The sequence below is a fragment of the Delphinus delphis genome, chromosome 21, assembly GCF_949987515.2.
Source record: "Delphinus delphis chromosome 21, mDelDel1.2, whole genome shotgun sequence".
Taxonomy (NCBI): Eukaryota; Metazoa; Chordata; class Mammalia; order Artiodactyla; family Delphinidae; genus Delphinus; species Delphinus delphis.
In genome coordinates, this window is record NC_082703.1 from 14,656,988 (window position 1) to 14,679,498 (window position 22,511).

At 42.9% G+C, this 22,511-nt stretch overlaps 1 protein-coding gene and 1 long non-coding RNA gene across 2 annotated transcripts in view; one reads left to right on the forward strand and one right to left on the reverse strand.

The window, feature by feature from the left end:
• The window catches only part of LOC132417659 (uncharacterized), a 191,824-nt gene that overhangs the window by 105,999 nt on the left and 63,314 nt on the right, over window positions 1–22,511 (reverse strand). The window contains exon 3 of the long non-coding RNA XR_009517906.1: window positions 6,500–6,644. This is a non-coding gene — a long non-coding RNA (uncharacterized lncRNA). The remainder of the gene's footprint in view (window positions 1–6,499; window positions 6,645–22,511) is intronic.
• The window catches only part of TRMT9B (tRNA methyltransferase 9B (putative)), a 56,548-nt gene that overhangs the window by 5,467 nt on the left and 28,570 nt on the right, over window positions 1–22,511 (forward strand). The gene's annotated exons all lie outside the window — the stretch shown is intronic.

Genomic DNA, 22,511 nt, shown 5'->3' on the forward strand with positions numbered 1-22,511 from the left:
TTTACCAAAGAATACAACAATACATTAAACGTATCGTACCATGATCAAATGGGATTTATTTCGCGGATGCAAGGATGGTTCAATACTGGCAAATCATTCAACATGATACACCACATTAACAACGTGAAAGACAAAAACCATATAATAATCTCAATAGATGCATAAAAATCATTTGACAAGATTCAAAACCCATTTATGATAAAAACTCTCAATAAAATGGGTATAGAAAGCACATGTCTCAACATAAAAAGGCATTATATAACAAACCCACAGCTAACATCATACTCAGTAGTGAAAAACTAAAAGCTTTCCCCTCTAAGATCAGGAACAATACAAGGATGCCCACACTCACCACTCCTGCTCAACATAGTACTGGAGAGCAATTAGGCAAGAAAAAGAAATAAAATGTATACAAACTGCAATGGAAGAACTGTCACTATTTGCAGATGACATGGTTTTATGTATAGAAAACCCCAATGACCCCACCAAAAAACTATTAGAAATAATTATTAGAAGTTAAGTTGCAGGATACAAAGTCAATATACAAAAATATGTTGCATTTCTATACACTAACAACAAACTAGCAGAAAGAGAAATTAAGAAAACAATCCCATTTACAATCACAACAAAAAGAATAATATACCTAGGAATAAATTTAACCAAGGAAGTGAAAGACCTGTACACTGAAAACTATAAGACATTTTTGAAAGAAATCAAAGAAGACACAAAGAAATTGAAATATATTCCATGCTCATGTACTGGAAGAATTAACATTGTTAAAACATCCATATTACCTAAAGCAATCTACAGATTAAGTGCAATCCCTATCAAAATTCCAACAATATTCTTCACAGAAATAGAGCCAAAAAATCCTAAAATTTATATGGAGCCACAAAAGACCCGAAATAGCCAATCCTGAGAAAAAAGAACAAAGCTGGAGGCGTCATACTCCCTGATTTAAAATTATACTATAGGGCTTCCCTGGTGACACAGTGGTTAAGAATCTGCCTGCCAATGCAGGGGACACGGGTTTGAGCCCCGGTCTGGGAAGATCCCACATGCCACGGAGCAACTAAGCCCGTGTGCCACAACTACTGAGCCTGTGCTCTAGAGCCCGCGACCCACAACTCCTGAAGCCCGTGCAACGCAACGAAGAGTAGCCCCCGCTTGCCGCAACTAGAGAAAGCCTGCGCACATCAACAAAGACCCAATGCAGCCAAAAATAAATAAATAAATTTTAAAAATAAATAAAATAAAATTCTACTATAAAACCATACTAATCAAAACAGCATGTTATTGGCAGAAAAACAGACACACAGATCAATGGGACAGAATTGAGAGCCCAAAAATAAACCCACGCATGTATGGACAATTAATTTATGGCAAAGGAGCAAAGAACATACAAGGAGAAAGGATAATCTCTTCAATAAATGTTCTTGGAAAAACTGGACAGCCACATGAAAAAGAATGAAACTAGATTATTGTCTTATACCATACACAAAAATATCAACTCAAAATGGATTAAACACTTGAATTTAAGACCTGAAACCAGTACACTCTTTGACATTGGTCTTAGCAATGTCTTTCTGGATATGTCTCCTCAGGCAAGGGAAACAAAATCAAAAATTAAACAAATGGGACTACATCAAACTAAAAACCCTCTTCACAGCAAAAGGAAACATTTAACAAAATGAAAAGACAATCTACCAAACGGGAGAAGATATTTGCAAATCATATATCCAATAAGGGGTTAATATCTAAACTATATGAAAAACATACAACTCAACAACAGAAACCCAAACAACCCAATTAAAACATGGGCAGAGGAGCTGAATAGACCTTTTCCCAGAGAAGACATACAGATGGCCAACAGGCACATGAAAAGATGTCCAACATCACTAATTATTAGGGACATGCAAATCAAAGCCACAGTGAGATATCACTCCACACCCATTAGAATGGCTATTATCAAAAAGGCAAGAAATAACAAGTGTTGGAAAGGATGTGGAGTAAAGGGAGCCCTCATATTCTGTTGGTGGGACTGTAAATTGGTGCAACCAATCTGAAGATTCCTCAAAAAATTAAGAATAGAACTACCATATGATCCAGCAATTCCACTCCTGGATATTTATCTGAAGACACGAAAACACTAATTCAAAAAGATATGTACAGCCCCATGTTCACTGCAGTATTATTTACAATAGCCAAGATATGGAAACAAAGTGCCCATTGATGGATGGATAAAGAAGATGTGGTTTATGTACACAACGGAATATCACCCAGCCCTAAAAAGATGAAATCTTGCCATTTACTACAACATGGATGGATCTTAAAGGTATTATGGTAAGTGAAATAAGTTAGATGGAGAAAGACAAATACCGTATAATTTCACTCTTATGTGGAACATAGAACAAAACAAAATAAGTGAACAAACCAAAAGAACACAAACAAAGGGATACAGAGAACACAGCAGTGGTTATGGGATGGGAGGAGGGCAAAATGGGTAGAAGGATCAACTGTACAGTGACAGAAGCTAAACTTTTGGGGGTGAGCACACCGTAGTGTACACAGAAGTCAAAATATAATGTTGTACACATGAAACTTACGTAATGTTATAAACCAACATTACCTCAATTTTTAGAAAAAGCCAAAGAAAGAGGGGTTTGGTGTTTAAAGAAGTAAGGAGTTTGTAAGGAAAGAGGACTGCTTTTGGTATTTAGTCAGTGTTCAACAAGTCATCAATAATTTTTTTTTTAAATGTTAAGGGTGGAAGTAAGGAAAGGGGGACCTCAGTCTGATCAAGGATTTCAATCCTATGACCACAAGAAATTTAATTCAATTCCAAGAACTGGCCTGGAGGCAGATTTTACGCCAGAGCCTCTAGATGACAGCTCAGCCTGGCTGATATCTTGATTTCAGTCTCGTCAGAGTCTGAGCAGAAGACTCAGCCGTGTCATGCCAAACGTCTAAGCAACAGAATTGTGAGCAAATAAACGAGTGTTGTTTCAAGTTAAAAAATAAAAATAAAAAAGATCGGATATGTTTTCCGGGACATCGAGCTTGTAATTAGAGTAATTCTAGAAAATGCGGGCACATTCTAAATGTTAAGACATTTGCCAATGAAGATGACAGTGCAATGATTCATGCAATTATGAAACAGATCCAGCCTGATCATGTGACTTATTGTTCAACCTGGGACACTTTTGAGAGGGAAAAGGGTGCTACAGGCCGACCTTGTTTTATTGCACTTCATTTTATTGCACTTTGCAGGTGTTGTGTTTTTTACAGTTTGAAGGTCTGTGGCAGCCCTGCATTGAGCAAGTCTATCAGTGCCATTTCTCCAACAGCATTTGTTCACTTTATGCCTTTGTGTCACATTTTGATAATTCTCACAATATTTCAAACTTTTTCATTATTATTATATTTGCTGTGGTGATGTGTGATCAGTGATCTTTGATGTTACTCTTGCAAAAAGATAAGACTCGCTGAAGGCTCAGATGATGGTTGGCATTTTTTAGCATTAAAGTATTTTCTAATTAAGGTATGTACATTTTTGAAATATATAATGCTATTGCACACTTAATAGACTGCAGTATATTGCAAACATAACTTTTATTGTACTAGGAAACCAAAAAATTCATGTGATTCACTTTATTGCAATATTCGCTTTATTGCGGTGGTCTGGAACCGAACCCACAATATCTTCAAGGTCTGCCTGTATTAATGATTGCCCCGGGGAGAAGAAGCACAAGTGGGCACTGCCCCAGCAAACCAGGACCTACGGTCACCCAAGATTAAGGTGCTAGTTGTGTTGTATTACTGCCTTAATTGTAATATTGATTTTTTTAAAAACTCTGGTAAAATATACATAACATAAAACTTACCATTTTAACCATTTTTAAGTGTATAGTTCAGTGGCATTAAGTACATTCATACTGTTGTGCAACCATCACCATCATTCATCTCCAGAACATTTATCATTTTTCAAAGCTGAAATTATACCTATTAAACAGTAACTCCCCATTCACCTCTCCTCCCAGCTCCTGGCAACCACCATTCCTACTTCCTGTCTCTATGAATTTGACTCCTCTAGGGACATTATATTACTGGAATCACACAGTATTTGTCCTTTTGTGACTGGCTTATTTCACTTCGCAAAATGTCCTCAAAGTTCATCCACGTTGTAGCATGTAGCCGAGTTTTACTTCTTTTTAAGGCTGAATAGTATTCTTCTGTATGTGTATACACATTATGTTTATCCATTCATTACTAAATGGATACTTGAGTTGCTTCTGCCTTTGGCAATTGTGAATAATGCTCCTGTGAACATGGGTGCACAAATTTCTCTACGAGCCCTTGCTTTCAATTCTTTGGGGTATATACCCACCATATTGATTTTTAAATGAAGTTAAATGGAGGGAAAAAAGAACATTATTTCCTCTCAGGATCCTTTCTGGTTATACTTCTTCAGCATAATACTCTGTCAGGCTGAAGTCCAGCTATGCCTCTGCAGAATTCATCAGAAAAAGGAATTTGAGATAATCTAAACAAGCTGCCTGCTGAAAAAAACACCCAGGGTCTCAAATTCCACCCTCACACAAGAAAGGAAGCTAGCTTTTCTGTCACAACTACCATAATGCATTGACCACAGATGTCTCTAAGTGAAAAGGCCTGGCATCTAGAATGTCAGAGTTGGAGTCACATGAATAGCCTCCAGCCGCACAAAGAACTAGGGGATCAACAGCATGAGATCGAACAGAATTGGTCCACGTGACCAAAAACATAACACAGGGGACAGTGAACTTCCTGGAAACAGGCAACAGAACCAACAGCCATCTGTTGGCTTGGAAGCTGAGATAAAAGGAGATGGGCTACAGTCATCGGCTGCGGACCTTCCACATACAGAGAAAAATATTCTTCCTTTGGCTGTGGAAGTAGATATCAATGTCAAGAACACTGGTGCACCCAAAACTTAGATAATCCCTTTATGGAAATAGATGCATTAAAATATGACCCTTCATTTGAAATTTTAGGTAATTTTATTCCCATTACAGATTTATAGCCCTGGAAAGTTACACCGACATATCTGCAACAAATAAGGAATTGCTGCATTTGCTGGGTGGGAACTGCTCCCTCTCTTTAAATCTCAGTGGCAGATACCAGCCTTCTGTGGAGTCAACAAAGGAATCTCGTTCATCTCTAACAGCAGCCTTGAAGAAACTTAATAAACTTTTGGTAATGAGTGGTAACTGAGCTTCAGAAAATACATCTGTATGTAGAAGTTATCTGCCAGCCAGAGATGATAGCTGAGAGCCCAACAGGTGTTAAGGATGTTGAGAAAAGCAGACCCAAAGTGAGTATCTCATGGGTGCTGAAAATGAACAGCGTTCACAAGTCTGCTCTCATTAGACCACACCTGTATCGGCGAGCACTGAAAAATTAACAGGCAGGGGCTTCCCTGGTGGCGCAGTGGTTGAGAATCTGCCTGCTAATGCAGGGGACACGGGTTCAAGCCCTGGTCTGGGAGGATCCCACATGCCGCGGAGCAACTAAGCCCGTGAGCCACAACTACTGAGCCTGCGCGTCTGGAGCCTGTGCTCCACAACAGGAGAGGCCGCAATAGTGAGAGGCCCGTACGCCACGATGAAGAGTGGCCCCCACTTGCCACAACTAGAGAAAGCCCTCGCACAGAAACGAAGACCCAACACAGCAAAAATAAATAAATAAATAAACTCCTACCCCCAACATCTTAAAAAAAAAAAATTAACAGGCAAATCCACACAAAAACCTGCATGTGCATGTTTATAACACAAACATCCCAAATTTGCAAATAACCAAGATGTCCTTCAGTAGGTGAATGGATAAACTGTCTGTCCATACAATGGAATATTATTCCCTGATGAAAATATCTATGGAGCCACAAGAAGACATGGAGGAACCTTAAGTGCATAATTGCTAAGTCAATAAACCAGTCTGAAAAGGCTAAATACTGTATAATTCCAGTTATATGACATCTGGATAGGCGAAACTACAGAGACAGTAAAAAGATCAGTGGTTGCCAGGGGTTTTGGGGGTAGGGGAGAGGAGATCAATAAGTGGACACAGGAGATTTTTAGGGCAGTGAAACTATTCTGCATGGTATGGGGGTGACTGCGGATACGTGACATTTTGCATTTGGCAAAACCCATAAAACTGTATAGTACAAATTATGAACTCTACTATATACTATGAACATTTATTAATAATAATGTACCAATTTTAGTTCATCAGTTGTAACCAATGTTCCACATCAATGCAAGATGTTAATTTTAAGATTACCTACATATTTTAAAAAAATTAATAGGCACTTCATGTGCTAGAGTAGAAAATGTTAACTTCAGGGGTCCAGGTGATGGCACGTCAGGTGGCAGGGAACATGGCTCCAACTCAGGGAAATTACTAAACAACAGCAGTTCCGTCATTCTAATCCCAGCTGAAACATTTCACAAGCTGCACTTACCTTAGGCAGAGAAACTTCACCCAAGCTCTTAGGAGGTGAGGAACATGTGCTCAATCAGACTTCCTAGCAAACTACTTCTTGCCATCCAGTTGCATGTGGGTTCAAGACTTGGATCAGAGGCCAGAGAATCCAATGAATGACAGGCCTGAAACCAGAGAAAATGTCGGTCTTGAAGCTGTAAGGCTTAAGCCTCGGATGAAGTGAAGCCAGTTTGCAACCAAACCGACCTGGGACCAGGATGTAGAGAGGAGGCTGCTGCCAGAGCCCAGAGCTGGAGGGGATCTGCCCTGGTTTAAACTCTGCTCCAGCCTAACAAGGAACACCCAGCTGCTTTCAGGTCTCTGCCTCTGCCTTTAAGTCCTGATGTCCTTTTCCTCCCCAAGGTTGCTAATTAAAGAATAAAATTTTAAGTGGTCTCTTGAAGAAAGAAAGAAAGAAAGAAAGAAAGAAAAAACCTTCATTATCGAGGCTCTCCAACCTTCTACCATTAATTTTTCCTACTACAGACACTGCCCGGATTCTCCAGGCTGGTTTTCTCTGCAGGAAGCTCTTGAGGCTTTGCCTCAAGTTGCCAGAAATGCAGACCTACCTTTTCTTGTTTTGCTAGCGGAGAATGTTGTAGTTTCTATGTGACCATGAAAAACTGGGCCAGACCATCCGCCATTCCCTTAAAAAAAGCTATATAGACACAGGTGCACACCTGTATTTATGCAGTAGATGTAGAAACCTGCAAGGGGAATGCTGAGCCAGACATTTTTAAAGTAATTTATGATCTTTTAAGTGATAATGTGTCTATTCTGCTTGTTAAAATTTAGGCCTCTTGAGATGCATTGGCAATACGTGCATGCAGAAGCTTTTTATTTTCATTAGGATGATACATTTTGGTATACACGGACGGCTTTATGTATAACATACCACTTTAGGATGATAGTGAATGTTTGAAAAGCAGAAGCTACTAGAAATCCCACCACTTGTGCTGTTAAAAGCAGATGACTGTTGCTGTAGGCAAGACATGCCCTGCTAACTGTCAAGTGGCAGACTTTTAACCACATGTTTGGTGTTTTGAGTGACTCCCAGTGCTCTGTGTATTATGATTCGTCCTTTAAAACAGGAAATTGAAGAATAATTGAATATTTTTAAAAAATGGAGGAAAACGATACGATATATTTTGACATGGAAATTTTTATTACAGGTAATAGTAACCATTAAAACATTTATTCAAGTTTTTGAATACTTTGTGTATTTAGTTAAAGTTGTGACTACTTTAGGTAGATCATGGATCTGTTTATCTGAACTAGACTGCAGTGTGGCATGGTGGACCTCTGGGCTTGTAGAATCAGTACAGGTGGATTCTAGTCCTTCAGAAACGAACTATATAGTTTTATTTACTCGTTGGCTCTCAAGTATTTATAAGTGACACCAATGGCATGATTTTCACTTACTGTGACATAGACCTTGAACCTCAGTCCACACACAGCTGGTATTTTCCTCGGCCTGACCACGCCAGCATCACAGTCTTCCCTCTCCGCCCTTATATCCTGCAACCATTTCCCTTCAAGCCTTCCTCAGCGTCCTGAATTCTTCGCTTGAGCAGCACGTTAGCTGTTTGAGGCCTCTTGGCTGCTGGATGACCAGTGGCTTCAGAAAGACTACATTCTGGTCCACGTGCTAATGGTCAGTCCCAGAGGTGCCGGCAAAATGACCATCCTGTGGAATTCAACTGTAGTGTTTCTCCAGGGTGGTGTGGGCAGGAGAACCCAAGAGACCTTTGTGATAGAGTGTGTCACACGGCAACCAGGCTGCAGTGGGTTGAGAGGAGAATGAAGGACGAGGAAGCCGGCGGGGCTCATGGACCCCTCTTGAAAAGGAAAGAGGAGTGTAAAGCTTGAGGGCGGAAGCAGGGTCTGGAATGGCATGCTTTGTGTGTGGTTTTCTGTTTCTGTTTAAGCTCTGTGTCTCTGCCGGCTGAGGAGAGGAGGCCACGGGGCCAGAGCCTAACGCTGGGATGGAAAGAAGAGGCTATTGTCCCGGGAAAGACGGGGTCAACGGAGGAGAGGGGCTAGCCTTGACAGGAGTCTGATGATTCAGAAACAAAAGGGATGTACAAGACTGTGGGGTAGTAAGAGGGAAACTGAAGAAATCTACGTTTTCTTAATGAAGTAGGAGCAGAGTCAGCCTGATAAGGCACCCTTTTGTCAATATCTCAGGCTTTCTGGGCAAATTGAGTTAGGTTCCCAACGTAAACAATAAAAGTGAAAGCTTTGTTTTTTTATCTATTTGCCCATATTTGACTTTAGTTTTCTCATGCATGAGCTGTGCAACTTCTCATTTTCCATCAATTTAGGAGGCCATCAAACAAAGATCTGGTGATCGAAGTAGACTATTGACTGGCCTTTCTAAGGGGAAAGCCACTTCTAAAAACTCAAGTCAGTATTGTCCTATTTTTGTTGTTATTTTAAAACTATTTATCAAAAACACTGTATTTCATCCTTATTTTTTAATATTTCACATTTCCACATCATTGGAATTGGGGTACATCTTACAGCTGATGACACAGCATCACCCTTCTTGGTAAAATAAGTGTACCTATCACAAAATAGATGGTGTCTTCGTCCGCACGGTTGCCATGACCAAGTACCGTAGACTGGGTGGCTTAAACAACAGAAATTTGTTTTCTCACAAGTTCTGGAGGCTGGAAGTTCCAGCACAAGGTTGTAGCCTGTCTGGTTTCTGCTGAGAGCCCTCTGCTTCCTGGCTTACAGATGGCCACCTTCTCACTGTGTCCTCACATGACCTTTCCTCTGTGTGCACATGGAGAGAGAGAGCCCTCTGGTGTCTCTTATAAGGACATTAATCCTGTCAGATCAGGACCCTACCCTTATGACTTCATTTAATCTTAAGTACCTCCTTATAGGCCCATTTCCAAATATAGCCACACTGACGGTTAGAGCTTCAACATATGAATTCTGGGGGAGATGCAAACACTCAGTCCATGAAGATGGCTTCCTGGATTCCATTAAGTGTTGTGTAATCATCACCAAGAAATATTTCCATCTTGCCATAGGTGCTTTATGTTAAATCTTTTGTCTTATTTAAGTTTTTTTTGGATTTTATACAGCAGGTTCTTATTAGTTACCTATTTTATGCATATTAGTGTATGTATGTCAATCCTAATTGCCTTATTTAATTTTTAATTTAGAATCAAACTGTATTTAACTTGTTTTTTTAAGTAGATTATGACGAAACTCTGTGAAGGTTAAAAAATGGTATTTATAGTTTTAAATTAGACATGATAGACTGTATCCTTACAGGCTTATTGCTGAAGAAACAAACACTGTCATAAAATAGAGTATGAAAACTGAAAAAATTAAACTTTCCAAAACAGTCTGGTTTATTCTGGGCACAGACTTAATCACTCTTGCTGCTAGGAGAACTACAATTTGCTGCCACAGGAAAGCTTAAAATGTCAAACATATTCTTACAAAACACAATGCAAGCTGCCTGCAAATCAGACCACTTTTTTTTCCACCTGGCATAATTCCTCCTTCTATGCAATTTTCATAACTGTGGCACTTACTTTGAATTGAAAGCCTCAGGTGTGTGAGGTAAACGTTCAAACCCCACTACTTGCACTGGTTGGTTTTCAGAGGTGTGGACTGCTACAGACAATGGAGAGAATTACGAGATCTGAGCTATCAGGAAGGAGCTCAGTAGAAATGAAACAGAATCAGCACTGATGCGAGCACACAGCAGGGAGATGAGGTCAGGGAGCTCTGCCTGAAAAACCAAAGGCTGACAATCAGAGGGCCAGCACCTGAGGATGTAGCAGGAGGCCACAGGTCCAGCAAGCCTTTTCCAGCCTCCAGATCATGACCCAGAACCAACACAGCCTGAGAGCCATCAGTACAGATAGCACCAAACTGGTTCATCCAAAGCTGACCCCTCTAATGACCCGAATGTCTTTTTCTCCATTTTTTAGGTAGGCTTCCAACAGATTTAGCTGTCTGATCTCTTTTAAGCCCCAAGCCAACAAAGAGCAGCAAATTACAAGGGAGAAGAGAGAGACAGAGTGAAAAGTGACTGCCCACGGCAGGGTAGGGCAGAGAAACAGTCAAGATGCATTCAAAACCTAGTGCCACTTAGCGTAAATGCAGACACTCTGTTAGGCTCTGGAGAGCATCGCTGCTCTATAATACTCTGTCATAATTAACTCCTATGTTATCAATTTTAAAAAATGTGTTACATAGGCTCTTTAGAAAGACATAAGGGAATTCCCTGGCGGTGCAGTGGTTAGGACTCTTTGCTTTCACTGCTGAGGGTGCAGGTTCAATCCCTGGTTGGGAAACTAAAATCCTGCAAGTCGTGAGGCGTTGCCAAAAAAAAAAAAGCCACATATACATAAAAAGATTGTAGTATATGTTAGAAAGATTTCCCTAAAAGTGATTAAAATAAACAGTACCTTGGTAATGAAAAGGATCAACCTCAGCTATTTCTAATGTTCAATTATGTGACCTAGGTTTTTATTAAAATCGGTCTAAATTTTGAGTTCAGTGTCTGTCTATTTAGCACAGGGCTTCCCACACTAGTACAGGAGCTGGATGGTACATGCTAATACCACCCACCCTCCCAGAGTAGGAGCAAGATGCGGCGGGAGATGGGAAAGCACTCTGGCTTCTAGAACAAGCCATCAGTTGGAAATGAGTGGAGCCCGTCTGCCCGGGAGTTGTCCCCTGGGGAGGTGCATGGGGCAGGGGGAGGGTGGGGGAATAACGGCCTCATTCCTCCAGATCAGAGGAGCAAAAAATAGAGGTTACAACATCATCTCGTTTACATTTTTCATTGTCCCTTTCAAGTTTTACATTATGAAATTATAATCCAAAGGCATTTTAGGATTAGGTAGCATCATCGTCAGTACAAGCACCAATAGTTAATACTCCTGAGGTATGGGAAGTATAAGTAACAAAATCCAGGTAGCATGAAAATAAACTTTTTCACAGTACACAAAAAACTGGATTGAGAAGCAGAAATCTTCTGTAGATTTTGTGTGCAAACACTGCTTAACTGTAGGGCACAAGGTAAATCAATTCCTGTATCTGTTTTCTCTCTGAAATGATCATCTAAAGATACGTACAGGGCCCCGAAATCTTCCACCAGTTAAATTAATCACTAGTGTGTTGAGCAAAAGCACAAGTAAAAAACCATCCAAGGCTTTAGGAACAAGCGTGTTCCATGAGGGGATGAGACAGTGCAGGAGTTTAGGGCTTCAAAGCCATGTTCTTTACTCCTGTCCCACCCTATCGCTTCCACACAAAGACTGAGCCCCAGCAGAACACAGGGAAGTCAGAGGGACGATGACAAGTGTTTGGTCACCTCGGAGGTTTTTCTTGTAGTAGAGCTGACATTAAAATGACTTTCTCTGTTGGCATTTGACCAACTCAAGCCCACATCATTTCGATTATTTCTTAAGTTTTTGCCCCTAATGCACTATACCTAAGTGTATGTATCCTTTCTAATTAAAGCAGCTATTTAAAATTGGTAATTTCTAGGGAAGGCAAATTCTGAATTTAAAATTTTTCTTGTTAAGAATGGAAGCTGTCATTCCCACGGTAGAATAACAGTCACTAATCAACTTAGAAAGCCAGACCAGTACTAAATACATTTTTAGAACATTGTCTTTATACTGTATTGTGATTATCCATATGAAAGCAATACTGGGACTAAGCTATTAACAAATTATGAATTTCTTTTGAAGCACTGTTACAAGTTTAGTTTACCACCGTCAATGCACAGGCTCAAGGACTTTGTGATACGGTTTCTAAAAAGGGACACAACACCATAGATGAATTTCTATTTTATTTATTTATTTTTTTGCGGTATGCGGGCCTCTCACTGTTGTGGCCTCTCCCATTGCGGAGCACAGGCTCCGGACGCACAGGCTCAGCGGCCACGGCTCACGGGCCCAGCCGCTCCGCGGCATGTGGGATCTTCCCAGACCGGGGCATGAACCCGTGTCCCCTGCATCGGCAGGCGGACTCTCAACCACTGCGCCACCAGGGAAGCCCTGAATTTCTATTTTAAATGAGATGCTACCCAGATCACAAAAGATATACATGCTAAGGGACTATAAAGGTCTGCAGAATTACGTGCCTTTCCTGGGACGTGGCCTGTTCGATAAGGATGAGGTCAGAAGGGGAACAAAGTGGGCAGAGCTTCCTGATTTTTTTCCTTTAATCTAGAAAGCCATGGGTTTGCTCATTGGAATTGCTGGAAAAGAAGAATTTTCCTTTCATAAACAAACACTGATCCTTTAGCAATTTCTGATTTATCTGTCATAAGGAGCTACCATAGCTCTTTTAATTAATTACCAGAGTCTCTTCATGTTCTCTAATCTGAGGTCTGAATGTTTACAGAATGCAGTCAGGGTAAGAGGAATCCTAGTGATGTTGCGAGGTTCGAGCTGGAGTCCATGTGGACTGGGTGTTCAGCTGCCCCTCCCCCCGGGCGGGACCGGTCCTCGGGATGAGGCGCACAGGCAGCCCAGGGGGTTCGACTCTGAGTCGCTCACAGGAGGCACCAGCAGGGCACCTCCACCTCTCCCAGTAGGTTTTATGCAATTTAACAACGTCGGTTAATTACGAGAAGAGCTCAGGCGTGATGAACAGAAAAGATGCCCTGTATTAACTACCCTGGCCTGGCCTGAGCAGCGTCACAGAGAGAAGCAACCGATCTGCAGCCCTTCAGAAGTCGTCACGGAGGCATCTCCTCCTCACACACTTAGGAAAACCAGAGTCCCTCCCTCTCGTGGTTACACCCCGGCTTCCATCCTGGGCTCTGAGACAGAGCTGCCTACTTCTGTGCCCACACAGGCTTGTAAGTCTACTTTCCTGTTTTGTGTCATTTATATATAAACACACACACACACACACACACAGGGGGGAGAGAGAGAGAGAGAGAGAGAGAGAGAGAGAGAGAGAGAGAGAGAGAGAGAGAATTCCTTGAGATCCTAGGCTCCCTCGCTGATAGTAAGCATTCCTTTTTAGCCCCTTCCTGGGGCCCCTCCAATACTACTTAGTTTTTTCCAGTATTTTCTTACTTATATATATTTTGTACACACACATTGTATTTTACTTATGTGAACAAAATTGTATGTAAACAACAAATTTACTCTGTTCACTTTTGTAGACATGTGCTATCGTTAAACAGACCAGTCTGTTCTTTCACTGTCCTTGAACTTTTGACTCTGTGATGTCTTTTACGTAAGCCTGTTTTTCCTCTGTTCGCACTATTTCTAAAGTAGCATTGGACCGACTTTTATACTGTATTGTATTCTCCATCGCACAGAACAGTACAGAGAGAATGGTTCTAGCAGTTGCACTCCACTTTATATTGTACCATTATTCCAGTTCCCTCTTTTTTTGTTGTTTTCGTTTTGTTTTTATTTTTTTTTTATTGGAGTATAATTGCTTTATGATGTTGTGTTAGTTTCTGCTGTACAATGAAGTGAATCAGCTATATGTATACATATATCCCCTCCCTCTTGGACCTCCCTCCCCCCTCCCCATTCCACCCATCTAGGCCATCACAGAGCACTGAGCTGAGCTCCCTGTGCTATACAGCAGGTCCCCACTAGCTATCTATTTTAAACATGGTAGTGTATTTATGTCAAACTTAATCTCCCAGTTCATCCCACCTTCCCTTCCCACCTTGTGTCCACACACGTCCGTTCTCTACATCTGAGTTTCTATTCCTGCCCTGCAAACAGGTTCATCTGTACCATCTCTCTAGATTCCACACATATGTGTTAATATACAATATTTGTTTTTCTCTTTCTGACTTACTTCACTCTGTATGACAGTCTCTTGGTCCATCCACGTCTCTACAAATGACCCAATTTCATTCCATTTTATGGCTGAGTAACATTCCATTGTATATATGTACCACATCTTCTTTATCCATTCATCTATCGATAGACATTTAGGTTGTTTCCATCTCCTGGCTATTGTAAATAGTGCTGCAATGAACATTGGGGTACATGTGACTTTTTGAATTATGGTTTTCTCAGGGTATATGTCCAGTAGTGGGATTGCTGGGTCATATGGTAGCTCTATTTTTAGTTTTTTAAGGAACCTCCATACTGTTCTCCCCAGTGGCTGTATCAATTTACATTCCCACCAACAGTGCAAGAGGGTTCCCTTTTCTCCACACCCTCTCCAGCATTTGTTGTTTGCAGATTTTCTGATGATGCCCATTCTAACTGGTGTGAGGTGATACCTCATTGTAGTTTTGATTTGCATTTTTCTAATAATATAGTGATGTTGAGCATCTTTTCATGTGTCTGTTGCAGTCTGTAAGTCTTCTTTGGTGAAATGTCTATTTAGGTCTTCTGCCCATTTTTTGATTGGGTTGTTTGTTTTTTTTGATACTGAGCTGCATGAGCTGTTTGTATATTTTGGAGATTAATTCTTCATCTGTTGCTTCGTTTTCAAATATTTTCTCCCATTCTGAGGGTTGTCTTTTTGTTTTGTTTATGGTTTCCTTTGCTGTGCAAAAGCTTTCCTCTAAGAGTTTTATAGTGACCACTCTTACATTTAGGTCTTTAATCCACTTTGAGTTTATTTTTGTGTATGGTGTTAGAGAGTGTTTTAATTTCATTCTTTTACATGTAGCTGTCCAGTTTTCCCAGCACCACTTATTGAAGAGGCTGTCTTTTCTCCATTGTATGTTCTTGCCTCCTTTGTCATAGATTAGGTGATCATAGGTGCGTGGGTTTACCTCTGGGCTTTCTATCCTGTACCATTGATCTATATTTCTGTTTTTGTGACAGTACCATACTGTCTTGATTACTGTAGCTTTTTAGTGTAGTCTGGAGTTGGGGAGCCTGATTCCTCCAGTCCAGTTCCCTCCATGGACCATTATTCCAGTTCATTCTGTGGACCATTTTTCCAGTTCCTTCCATGGACTATTATTCCAGTTCATTCTGTGGACTATTATTCCAGTTCTTTCTGAGGACTATTATTCCAGTTCATTCTCATGGCTGCGTGGGTGCAGGGCTTTTTGCTGTGAGCCTGTGCTGCACTGGTCAGATCTTGGGCTGATGTCTTCTGGTCTGTCTGACATGTTTAGATGTCAGGGAGAGAGAAGAGTTCACTGCCCTGACCTGGTCTTCTTTGAGCTTTGCAATGTATTCCAATGTGTTAGATGTTTCATGCAGCTGTCAGTATTAACATTGCTCCACAGATTAGGGTCTTAAAAATATCCAGCCAAGTTTAAAAAGTATTAGCTACAGAAAATTATAATTTCATTTGGACCTGGAAATAGGAATTGGCACCAAAGCTTTTTATTTGACTGTCAGTCACTCCACACTTTCCCAGGCTCAGTCTGGGTGGAGTGATAGGTTTGGGGACTGTGATAAAAAGACATTCGAGTCTGGGATAGACCGTCGATACTTGAAAGTTATCTTGTGCTCTTGGGATGTTAAAGCACATTGCTATTTGAAGAATCAGAGTCTTAAAAGAGGAAGGGCACTTTAGAAATGATCTCTACTTCTTTATATCTAAGTTGAAGTCACATATACCAAGAAAAGCTAAGAGACTTGCCCAAGGTCACATGGCCAGTGACGACCTGGGCCTATGTCATCTCCCAATACAGTATTTTTTCATCCCATCAAAATGCCCCGAGTTCTCCTTTTGAAGTTTTATTTGTGAAGTTTAACGTATTGGTGTTTTGATTTTTAAACTGTGTATTTTATTGATTGAATAAATGTAAAGGAAGAACACACTTGTATTTGTCTTCCCTACTCTCACACTGCTTCACTTCTGCTCCCCAGATGTGGAGGTTTCCCATACGTCTGAGAGTTCTGCCACACCAGCCAAGTGTCCTACAATTTAACTCAATCCTGACATCATCCACCTGCAGATAGACTTGGACACCACAAGTCAAGGGCTCAGTCCCACAAGATTGCTACCCTCCTGCCACACACACACACCCACACCCCAGATGCCAATGGTAAGTCCAGGTTGTCACCTGTGCTCTGACTGACTGGTTAATAAATCGGGGGTTCCCATGACCCCCTACTCAGATTAGATTAATTTGTTAGAGAAGCTCACAGAACTCAGGAAAATATTTTACTTACTAGGTTACTAGCTCGTTTTTAAAAGCTAAAACTCAGGAACAGCCAGATGGAAGAGATGCGTAGGGCAAGGTCTGGACCTTTCAAGGCCCCAAGCTTCTGCCCCCTTGGAGTCTGAGGTGTGACACCCTCCTGACATGTGGAGATGTTCTTGTCCACCAACATGGAAGCTCTCCAAATCCTATCCTTTTGGGTTTTTAATGAAGGAATGATTGATTAAATCCTTGGCCCTTGGTGTTTGAACTCTCTGGAGATCTGGGGGATAGGCCTGTAGGTCCAACCCTCCAATCACGCATGTGGTTGGTTCCCCTGGCAACCAGCCCCTTCCTTAGGGGCTTTCCAAAGGTCACCTCAGTAACAGAAACTCAGGTGTGGTTGAAAGGGGCTGGTTATTTATTAATAACAGAAGACACTCATTTCGCCTTTATGCTCTTGGAGCTGTTTCAGGAACTGAGAAAAAACTAAATATTCTAACAAAAGATGCCCTGTGGCTCTCATATAGGAAATGATAAGGATTTTAGGAGCTCTGTGCCAGGAACAGTGGAGGAAGACCAAATATATATTTCTTATTATAAATTGCAATATCACACTGACTGGCTACTTATGGATAACATGCCCTAATGAACAAGAAAAATATGGAGAAACCCCCACTGACTAAAATTATTAAACAAGAAAATGGGGGGTAAAGCACAAAATGGATATTGCTAAGAATTTCAGAAAGAGAGCTTTGCAAACTTCAGCTACATATTTTCCCCTTGGATGTATTTGCGCGTGGTTATAACTTTTATATATTGTAAGCACATTTTCATGACTAGAATTATTTTGGTTTTTTATGTTCAAATTAAATATTTCCTATTCATTTACCCAATTAAGATGATACGGGTGCCTGCTGTACGCCAGGCTGAGTTCACAGTGCTGGGTGTATAGGTCAGTGAACCAAAAACACCTGGTTCCATGGTGTCTACAAACCAGTTAAAGCAGACAGGCAATAAACAACTAGAGCAGGTTGTTGAAATGACACAGCTTCTTGTTTTCATTTCTTGCACGGAAGTGCAGGAATACAGTAGTATTAGTCAACATCCCATCAGGAAAACAGAAACCCCACTAGTTATGTTAACAGAGGGAATTTAATATAAGGAGCTGGTTAAACAGGCATTAGAGGACTGAAAGTCATAGAGGGAACAAGTAACGTAGGAATTGTCATCCTGTGCTGGGGGATCCAAGAGAAGAGAATGGGCTTTTCAGAACCTAGAAGCTTAGAGGAGGGGCCCCTGGAGCTGGGAACCAGCCCTCAGAAACTCAGAGAGGACCCATGGAGTTAGGACCCAGACTCTGGGAAGGGGGTGCTGGCTAGCTAGTGCTGTTACCTTGAGAGCTCAGACGGGGGGCCCTGAGGGGCTGGGCACAGATCTCTTGGCAGGAGTGCTACCTGGCTTGGAGGTATCTCTCAGGGGTGGGCAAAGGGCTGGTGCTGGGAGAGTGGAAAAGAACTGGGAACTGATTGCTCCCGGAAGCAAATGGTGCTGTGGGGTGCAGGACTGTTGCCTGGTTACACTGGCAGGAACAGGAAGCAACCAGAAAGGGGCTGGTCCCTCCTCCTTCCTCTCACCTACCGGACTCGCTTTGGTGTGGTGTGCCCTGTGTGCAGAGCCACTTGGCAAGGAAGAAATATTGTCTGCAGAGCCCCATGCCCACGACACAAGTTGTGGAGAAAGGGGGTGCAGGGACCACACTTCACAACAGGCAGGGTCCCAAAGACGTTAGGGGGCAGTTACTGTCATGGGCTGAAACTACTTGCTACGATACCCAAGCAGGACTTGCAGGAGAAAGGGCAGAAATCTGTTAAAATTTACCATTTTAACCATTTTTAAGTGCACAGAGCAGTGGCATTAAGTACGTTCACATTGTTGGGCAACCAACTTCAAGAATTATTTTCCTCTTCTTAAGCTGAAACTTCCTAAACAGTAACTCCCCTGCTCCTCCCTCAAATTCCCCAGCACCCCCCAACCTTGGCCACAACTCCACTCTCTGTTTCTATGAATCTGACTACTCTAGAAAGCTCACAGAAGTGGACCATCCAATATTTGTCCTTTTGTGTCTTACATCACTTGACATAATGTCTTCAAGGTTCATCCATGTTGTAGTGCGCGTCAGACTTTCATTCCTTTTAAGGCTGGATAATATGAAATCTGGTTTTGTGACCCTTTAGGCCAACATCCATGTTGAAGGACTTGAACACTGGGGAGATGACTGATTTACAGAGATTGTTTCTGGTGTGCTGTGGATAATCCCTTTCCCTGCTCACACACACACACACACACACACACACACACACACACACACACGCGGCTCTTGGGGGAAGAGAGGGAAATGTTTGTTCCATCCTCGAGTCAAGTGGCAGGGCCCCTAGGAAACGTGACGAGGGATGGTGAAGCACGCTGGGGTAGCAGCTGGGAGCAATATTCACCCCAGGCCTGAAGGGGAAAGGGAAAAAGACTAGTTACTTGGCAAGAACTTTGATCTCTGGAAAGAGCAGCCCAGCAGAAGTTGTGGCCATCAGGAGAGAAACAAAGCCACTGTTAAACCCAGGCCCTTGTGGGAGGGAGTTAGCATAATAAATAAGTTCACCTCTGTCTCCTCCCAAATCCTGCTTCTGCCCTTCATTGGCCCAAACCAGATGGAAGCCTGAGGGCAAAGCAGAGCCTCCTGGAGATGGTGCTAGGAGAGGGTGTTGCTAACAGAAGCGTGGTAGGCAAAGCAAGAAGATACAAATCCAGATTGAATGTTTACCCCATCTAATTCCCCTCTAGCTGCTCCCCCTCCATGATGAAAAGGGGCCCCAGACAATCAACCTTTGTATCCCATCGTGGGCTCAGGGTTTACTCCCTCTGCTGGTCGACTGAGCACTCGGTCACGGGGGCAGCAGGATCAGCCTGGAGAAAGGATCATATTATTGAGCACATATATAGCCCCCATCCTTGTCAACATGGCAGCCCAAGGAGTTCATGCACCCAAAGAGTCAAAGCTCTCGAGTAGTGGAGAAGGAGGTTGTGCTGGCCATCTTATATTCTCTCTTTTTTTTTTAAGATGTTGGGGATAGGAGTTTATTTATTTATTTTTGCTGTGTTGGGTCTTCGTTTCTGTGCGAGGGCTTTCTCTAGTTGTGGCAAGCGGGGGCCACTGTTCACCGCGGTGCGCGGGCCTCTCACTATCGCGGCCTCTCTTGTTGCGGAGCACAGGCTCCAGACGCGCAGGCTCAGTAGCTGTGGCGCACGGGCCCAGTTGCTCCGCGGCATGTGGGATCCTCCCAGACCAGGGCTCGAACCCGTGTCCCCTGCATTAGCAGGCGGATTCTCAACCACTGCGCCACCAGGGAAGCCCGGCCATCTTATATTCTTGAGTTAAAGATTCTCACACGGTGGAGCCATTCTGAGAGGTCCATCCATTCGATTCTTCCCCAAACTGTGTTTCTCTGTTACTAACAGGCCAATCCGGCAGCCACTACATGGCGTGAAGCGCGTCATCTTGCCAAGCCTTAGCTGATCTGTGGCCAAGCAACGTACGGCATCTCAATTCTGGCTGGGCCACCACTGAGTCCAGACTCTGAGGTACCTGATGGGCAAGCTCCTCGGAGCCCCTCACTTTGGGCAGGTTGGCACAGTGAATCCAGAACCTCTGGTAAGGGCGCCCATATTGGTAAATCTGGTACAATCTAAAATTATATTTCCCTCCTTTTGGCAGCCTCCCTCAGAATCCACACGTGTGGACATTTACCCCAGCTCTTTGTTTTCTACCTTCAACGTCTGTAATTCTCCTGGTGTGTAAGCCTTCGGGGTTTGACTTCGTCTCCCTGGGCCGTGCAGGAAAGTGACTGGGTACAGACCTGTGGACAGTGAGAGGTGGAGGGAATGTAGGTGAGGAGGGGGCCAACCTATGTCCCTCTTCCTAGAAACCCTCTCTGGTGGGGCAACTGTAGGGCCTACAAGGAAATAAGGAGGTGCTGGATCCATTAATTCTCAGTCCTGTTTTCAGGGCCCAGTCTATCGCCCCAAGAAATGTCCTAACTTTCTCGTAAAATACTTGGTGACTCTGTGAATGCAAGTAATTCGGCAACCCACGAGCTCTAACTTGGAGTTGAATTTTCAGCTGCTTTAGCTTCAAGAGGTAAGAGAATCAGGCTTACGAGTGAAGTAATTCGAGTTTGTTTTACTCTTTCTTAAGCTCCCTGAATGTCTTATCTCCCTTCTGGAATTCCTTATCTTCTTCTGTACTGTTCTCAGGGATGCAGAGTTGGTCCCCACAGCCTTGCCTCTTTAGGCACCTCATTCCTATGACCACAGGTGATTAACTGATTTAGCCTTTTGCTACTGTAAGCCATTAGATGCCCGATTCCCTTTCTGAAACATTAATGGTGGTTTTCAGAATCTTTGTATCTCTCTGAACGGACTGGACTGTAACAGCTACTGATATTTTAAAAAAATTAGTCGAGGGCTTCCCTGGTGGCACAGTGGTTAAGAATCCACCTGCCAATGCAGGGGACACGGGTTCGAGCCCTGGTCTGGGAAGATCCCACACGTCACAGAGCAACTAAGCCCATGGGCCACAACTACTGAGCCTGCGCTCCAGAGCCCATGAGTTACAAATACTGAAGCCCGCGTGCCACAACTACTGAAGTCCAAGCCCACGTGTCTAGAGCCCGTGCTCCGCAACAAAGACAAGCCACCGCAATGAGAAGCCCGTGCACCGCGACGAAGAGTTGCCCCTGCTCGATGCAACTAGAGAGGGCCCCGCACAGCAACAAAGACCCAACACAGCCAAAAATAAATAAATTTAAAAAAATTAGTTGAAGTTTTTAATTGCAAGCAGCAGAAATTAATCCTAGGCATCTTAAGTAGAGAAGAAGAATTTCTGGAATACACTGGGGACTGCACGAAATCAAGAGAGTCTAGGCTGGCAAATGGGTACAAACCAAGACCATCTGAAAAAGACGTTGCCAAGTTCCCACTGGAGCCTCCAGGGGAGGGTCTGTCCTTGCCTCCTCCAGCCTCTGGAGGATCCAGGAGTTCCCTGGCTTGTAAGCATAGCTCCGACTTCTAGCCTCCAGAATTGTGAGAAAGTAGGTTTCTGTTGTTTAAGCCACCCAGTCTGTGGTACTTTGTTATGACAGCCCTACCAAACTAATACACCGTCCCACCAGGTGAGGGAAGCGGGAAAACCTCCCTGCTTCAGTGGCCAGGGAGAAAGGCAAGGCCCTGCACCTCACCAGTACTGCACACTAGAGGCTGTCCCTAATCACAAATACAGCTGGATGTGAGGCAGTCCAAAGACACAAGGCAGTGGCCACCAAAATGCTGGTACTGATGTGTTTCTGCATACCACAGAGTAGACACAAGGGAGCACAAGGCGGTGAATCCTAGCTGGGGTCAGGAAATATGACCCAAGCTGAACCTTCAAAGAGAACTGTGTCTGGCAGGTGGGCTAGAGAAGAAAGGTAATTCCAGGTAGAGGGAAGAGATGAGCAAAAAGCACGAAGACCTCAAATGTCTAAACCGTTCAGAGAATCGCAAGTCACAAAGGTGACACCAGGTAAGGAGCTTGTGCCTGAGTGTGAATCAGCTAAGTTGATGGCCTTTTTGGGGACCGGCACTGTAGGGCACAGGGCATGGAGCTGGGGGGTGGGACATCACAAGGGACATTGCTGGGGGTGGGCTGGGGTCACTAAACCCAGTTCTTTTTTTTTTTTTTTGGCTGCGCCACACGACTTACAGGATCTTAGTTCCTCAACCAGGGATTGAACCCGTGCCCTGGCAGTGAAAGTGCCGAGTTCTAACCACTGAACTGCCAAGGAATTCCCTAAACCCAGTTGTCTATTCCAGTGTTGGT